Genomic DNA, 7,559 nt, shown 5'->3' on the forward strand with positions numbered 1-7,559 from the left:
TACATAGGACTTGATAATTGTATTAATACTTGTTGAATTTTGATCTAGAAAGTTGTTCACATGTTTACTGTTACGAATTTTTTGTTTGGGCAATCGTGCGTAAGAAATTTTTTAATTAAATTTCCATAATTCCATAATAATAGGATGTATAGGAAAAAAGATTAGAAACACTTGATATATTGATATATCTGCATATTGGAGAGAAATAATTAAAAAATTTGTTATTCAGTTCAATTTCATTTCACGTTAATTAATCCTACACATTTAATATGTATTTTTATTTGCCTGTGAAATTTTCTGACGAAAGATTTAGCACAAATAGAACATTTTTGTTAATACGGAATCGACATTAGATGAATAAATAAAGATATCTAAGTATTTCCATATAAATATGATTCACAATTGTCACGACACCCTTTAAACAATTGCCTCACTGATTCACAACTTCCTAACTACTTTACAAGGACTCACTGACAACTGTCGAACATTCCTCTCAACAATTTGCTTATAACTATCGAGAAACTTTCTCTAAGCCAACCATGCCACGCTTTTAAAGAATTCACACACACAACATACATTCTTGCTATGTGCTATAGAGCCAAATTTACATATGGCGCCATGCATTTCAGTCTTCAAGTGTATTCTCAGCATCGCTTCTCATTCGCAGCAAAAGTTATTTCCTCTTCAGTTTTAGCCCCGAGAGCTACCTATTTCTAAATGTCGTTTTATTAAATAGAAACATCGTAGAAAAATGAATAAATGAAAAATGTATGATTTTTCTCGTTTAAAAGTTTTAGGAATTATGTGTATATTATTTTGTGAATTATCTATTTAATCACTGATTAATTGTTTCGTTTCACCGACGAGGGAAAAACTAGAAATACAACCATCGGATATTTTCTCGTGAGCAGGATTAAAGTGGTTCATTATTAAGAAATGCGCCGGGGAATAAGAATAGTACGGTCTAGGGATTGAAAAGGAGGGAATTGGAAGGAAAGCGGGGTAGAAAAGAATCCACCTTTTGTGCCGTCCATTCTCGCACTCAATTCGATTGAAAAATATGCCAATTGTAAATCGTCGAATGCAATATTGATCGGAGAATTTCTTCGGTGGATTCTAAATGACCTTGCGTTGCGGTTGTGTCAATGGAGTAGATTAATTAAATTAGCGTTGCTATTTAGGATCAAGTGTGATGATTTTCGCATGTTTAAAACATATAAAAAGTTCTACACAATTTGTAAGAGTACGATATACATATAATATATGTTTTCTAAAACATGAAGTGTAAAGTAGAACGAAAAATTATATTAAACCATGTAAAATGAATGGTATAGCACAATTCCTGAGATTAACATGTAGCAACTGAAATTTAAACAAAAGATGTGACAAACATCTCTCTATATATATGTATATTCATTAGTATTATTTTGGATTTATTGATATAGTTTAATTGGTGTTGATATAAGTTGTTAAAACAAACAATTTACATTTGTATCACTGAAGCTTCGATCAACAAGGTAATAATAATTACATCATTATCGTTATGTAAATAGAACTCCAATTTCATTAAGTCGCGATCAAAAGTAGTTATTATTTTAGGTACATATTTTTAGTGGAAATGTTCATACGTTGCGTAATAATAGCCCATTTATCAAATTTGATAAAACCATCTACTTACGTGCTTATATTGCGTGAAGGTTATCTAAGCATGTAATTACATACATTGAATCTATCGATACAAATTTTCACGTATGTTGCATATCATATCAGTCTAAGGTCTATATATCTGACGTAATATCTTCATTCTATACTGCAAATATTTGAATTTCCAAAGCACAAAATTTGGATTCCCATTTAAAGAATCAAAGATGTCCTCTGGAATTTCGAAAAATGTAATACAAAGGCAAAATCGAATAGCATATTGACGATAATAAAGTGAACTTCTTCGAATCAAATAATATTCATCCGAGCCAATTTCTGCTATTGCTTTATGTTGTATACTGACGAAATATATCTATACCCATATACTTATTTATTTTCGTCACACCATTTTAATTATGTAACTATCTATACATATATGACATATTCAATTAGGCATTACAGGTCGATAATTTCAATGTTGGATCGTAACAGAACGTTGAATATGTTTCTAAGCAACCAGAATGTGGTTAAAGGAGAGGCACGTAACAATTCTATTCTCTGCAAAATGACATTGCACTTCAAATGACGTCAGCATAGTTGAATCAGTCCTGAGTATCCTTGTCTTTGTCTTCCTGCAAGCTTCGAAATCACTTCAATGCGAACTACTACTTGGAAATTCAGTTGTATTGTTTGTAAATTCTATCTAATCCAGAAATTGAAAATTCAGTAGCAAGAAATAACTAAAATACACGAAGTTCTTGATTACTGAGAATGATATTCGGATTGAAACGTAATCTGTGAAAAGATCTAATAGTAAAATATTCTGTTGTTTCAATTTCTTACAGGTCTTAATAATTTAAGCACGAGGAATTAATTGAGTTTATCGAGAAATAAGAAACTATTGAAACTTAAAAAACCAGCCAAGAATTTTTCATAAGAATTAAAAACTATTATATAATTATAAATAGAATCTGGATTTGTATGCAAGTATTTTGTAAACCTAATTAAATGAATGGATTTTAAATAGCTATTTCTTTCGTCCACTAAATCTGTAATGAATTCTTTACTTTAAATTTACATTGTACTGTATCCTAAAATTTTCCATAAATGTATGAATATCCACGATCTAGTTATAAAATATTTCGTTAAATTTACTGTTATCATAAAACTATTAATATCACAGAGCTCGTAAAACTGCAAACCTTAGTTCAGAAGAAAATTCTTCCATCTCTGGCTGGCTACGATGTTATCTTTGTACTTTAAAGGAAGAAAAATATCAGTGTCTTCCAGCAACCGCCAGTACCAAAACCTGGAATACAACTATCCTCGAAACGTGCACTGTCTTAGCAGCAAAGTTTGTAAAAACGAGCAGTCAAAAAAGAGCTGCGTCAAAGTTTCTTCCCACATTCATTGCATAAAGTTCTTTTTCTAAATTATTTTATATAACAACTTCTTTCTTGTTGTATCAAGATCAAGATAAAAAGGAAAAACACAAACTGTTATTACTATTTTCTTGATATTTAATATCATCTAAAACAGTTTAAAAAACTTGAACGAGATCTATAGACCTACTACAATTTGATATGAAATTAAGTAAAACTTTATAGAATGAAATAATAATTTATTTAAATGACAACAAGATTAACAATGAAATGAAAATATAAGAGATTTCATCGAATATACATCGTTCAAAAATAAAACAACCAGCTGTAAAGAAGTTTCTCGTTATCAATACAATATGAAAAACTTTAAATATGTATCTTCTAAAAATGAGAAATGTAGAAATGAATGAAACAATTAAATAGCTGGTTCTCATTATCAATGAAATATCACTAACGAAAAAACAATGGATTTTTTTATATGCGTCAAAACTGAGTGGTACTAGAATTAATCAAGCACCAGAAAAAAATGCAAAAAGAAAATCTCGTTACCAGACGAGATGCAATACTGAAAAAGATAAAATTTAGTAGATGATGTTCAGTGTAGCCATAAAAGAGTCATTAACCTTTTCAATGCAAGGCCCATAAAAATAAATCGCTCGTAAAATCAGGGAAAGATTTATTTAAATTTTACAGACTGTAACCGATTATCGAAGATCTTAAAATATTTAACTATACGTCAATAACGTTTCTCCTGAAAATTCATTCGAGAAATGAGATGAAGGATTATCCAATAACGACTAAATTACATTATACGAGAGCAATATTCACAAAAACGAGGACGAAAGTTCTTGCAGTAGCTACGACCGCTGATACATACATACGCAATTCCACAAAAGCTACACTATCGTCCATAACTATGTACTATTTGGATACCTGTTGAAATTCGTCCAGAAAATGAATATCTTTATTAAATATTCAGTTATGATTTAAGAAGGTTCTTGAACTGTTAATTCCTTACGTTTTACCGTAACTGGCATTCAATGCTCTGCTAAATTTAAACGCAAACAAGAAACACATTACATCATCGTTATATCAGAAATATGGTGTAAGTCACCAAAATGAAAATTGTGTACACTGCACATGATAAAGTGGATATATATGACAGCTATACCGATTGTGAATCCGAAGAATTTGACGATTTTCAATATTATCGTCGATACTCTCAATCAAGGACACTATCCTATAGTGCATATACTCGGTTTTAACTATGGACCCAAATCAGAAAAAGAAGAAATTTTGCATTCACATTTACAATATTGATTGTACAATTTCCATCATAAATAAAAAATCGAGAGAAAGGGAAGGAGAGTGTGTGTGTAGATATATAATCTTATGCATTTCCTACAGTGCACATATTATTATCCATACTTACGAACGATGGTGCATATTAAGGGTCACACGAAGGGTCATCCACTTCGTTCGTTGGCTGCGTCTTAAATCAGCCCACGAAATTAAATGGAACCGCCCTGGTAATTGCTCCCTCTTATTCCGTACTTTAATTAGTCGTCGACGATATCGTGAAACTTTGCTGCAACGGGTGGTGCGAGAACCCGGGAAGACAAGGGGCATAACATTCTTCTTACAGGCTAGCGCTTGAAATTCAGATAAGAAAAGCTTTACCGTCATCTTCCCTTGTCGCCGCATCTTACCTTCGTTTCGCTGCCTTTGCCAGTAAGTGCTATGCATTGCTCTTTTGTCATTGATTTTTGACCAGCTGCATTGCGCGGCCGTTTAATGCCTTATTACGCTCGTACACGTTTTGCGTGGCTCACAATGATTTCAAATTCCTTTTTTCCTCGCTGAATGAGGTAACCCGAAGGATCTGAAAACTTAAATCCTGCTTAAAACGAAGAAATCACAAATAAGAGGATAAAGTAAGTAATAGAACGTGGTGTGTTCAATTTCGAATGGTTTAGTATTGTGATATTTAATTAAATTTATTCATTTCTACACTTAATTGAAGTTATAATATTAGTGGTAATTTGGTTGTCTTTATATAATCGTAAGAAAATTTGTTGTAGCCCGAAAATATTTCCTGGCTTAAAATTTATATATAAACTAAAAGGAATGCAAATAGGATAAATAAGACCTCCAATTAATTGTTTTTGCGGATTTAATGAAATAAACTAACGTTTAAAACAAGTTTGTACTTACAAGTCTTATCTACAAATTTTCTTACTAATGCTTTTTAATTTTATTATACGTGCTTCTGTGATAATGTAATGATAAACTTTATAGCTAATAGAATACTGTATCAAAGTTCTATATGCACTAATTCATGCAATTAATTATTTTTGATGATACAAAGCAAGTATCTAGAGTCCAAATTATCGTCGATAATAGTTATAAACGTGTATACGCCTATATAATGTATATGTACACAACATGTTTTACAAGAGTATGTTAGGCAAGAAAATTGAAAAATTCTTACATTCTTTGATTACTCTATTATTTAAAAGAAAAAAGGCCCCTGAAACGAAGAAATAAACGATGTATGATTAAGTGTCTATCCTGGAAATGTTCAATATATTCTCAATTAGAGATGTCCAACAATCTTTTTAAAAGAATGTATTTTTGCCAGAATATATTCCCTGATACGATCATCGCCCCATTCTTTTATTTCACTTCAATTACAATTAATCTTTTCCACCGATATTGAATATATTGACGAATATGAATATTCGACAAAGAGAAATGAAATCAACATTTCCAAATGATTTGTAAAATCAAAATTATTTCTCAGAATTGTCAAAACAACGTGTATAAATTGCCCCGATTTTGCGTATAAATTTTGAAAATTTGTACAAAATCGCCTTCAATTTTCACTAGAATAATACATTCCTGGTAGACAGAGGTAACATTTTTCAATTTTAAAATAGTAGTCGAAGGAACCAAAGTGCATCTATATCCATAAAACAGCCACGTGCAAATCTCTGAGGTGTCTCAGGCCTGAGGGGAAAAAATTTCAGAAAGTACTGCGAAGAATGCTACAGAATATAATGCTTTCGTCGAAAGCAAACTCAGGAAAAAACGACCAAGATGATGAAGAATGCGGTAAGATTTAGTCAAAAAATATTGCGCTAAATATTTCCTTTTAACAGAGCACATTACATTGCCCTTGTAACGTTTCAAAAATTATTAAATTACACGAATTAAAAAAAAGATCAGTGTGTTATTCGTAACTTATAACGATGATACGCTTATTGACTGTTTAAGAAATCCCACGTTATATCTATTATCTAAAAAATTCTTATATGGAACAATATATTTCAGGAAGATATATTGCATGTTAAGAAAGATATTTGTTATGAACGAGACGTAATACGTACATATCTTTTTATTAAATTGTAAAATGAATATAAAATATGAGAAATAATAGATTATTAATGAATAGATTATTAGGGTGGATTATATTTAACTATATTATACAATATACAAAAAATCGCATATATGTATCGTTCTTCACTTGTTATTCATTTGTCATTTAATATTTGTCTTCATTTATTTAAGTTAGGACACGCTTTAAACAAGTTTAAAACACATAAGTATGTCAAACACTGTGAAATATATAAAGTGGAAATCTGTTTTTGGTACAACGCAATTAGATTATAATGGCCTCGTAAAAGTTCTCAAGATAAGTTAGTACAAACATGATAAAGAGAAAGTAAAGCTATCTTTCACACAGTTTGCCATAGCCAGGCAATTGAAATTCAGATAAGAGAATTCACTCTGTTTCTCACCAGTAAAACTATGGGATACGATAGAAATAAACACGATAACAATTATCATGATGAATATTACATTTTATGTTAGAACAGAAACAATCCTATAAAATATGTTAGAAAAGAAAGAATCTTGCCAACATGGCATATGAATCTATCACAACAAAACTATCTTAATTTTTTTCATTTTAGATCATTCGAAGGCTCACAGTCTTTGAAGAATATCGTTGACTAATTCTTATTCTTTATTAGGGTCACAAGAATACGATGATAAAACTAAAAAATACCCCATGATCTAGAAAACTTGGCAAAAGTAGCCTTGAAATCATTTCAAAAAAGTAACTCGAAGAAAATGTTGAAATTACGAACCACGATATTAAATAACTTTGAATTGATACTTTTAAGGAATGATTCCAAACAGGAAAAAGTGTTTACAATATGCTCGTCATTCTGACGAAAGCATTTTAGAAATGCTATAATACTATAAATGCTTTGTACCAAGTTGAAATATGAAATTCACGAAAGAAAGATTTCCACTAATATTCACTTGTATGGATGGAAATAATAACGATGCGCTAAATACGAAGCGTTCATGCCAGACCTATATACTAAAAATTATTGTTTCGTTCGCGTACTTCCGCGGTTAGAAAAAGCAAGCATGAAAACTCGCATTACCGCAACATTTGCATAACCGGTGCATACAGGAAATTTAAAGGTAAATGGTACGGTGTATTATTTTTATGGCGCGATAATT

This window comes from Bombus flavifrons, chromosome 7, assembly GCF_040668555.2.
Source record: "Bombus flavifrons isolate JBK064 chromosome 7, iyBomFlav1_principal, whole genome shotgun sequence".
In the NCBI taxonomy this organism is placed as follows: Eukaryota; Metazoa; Arthropoda; class Insecta; order Hymenoptera; family Apidae; genus Bombus; species Bombus flavifrons.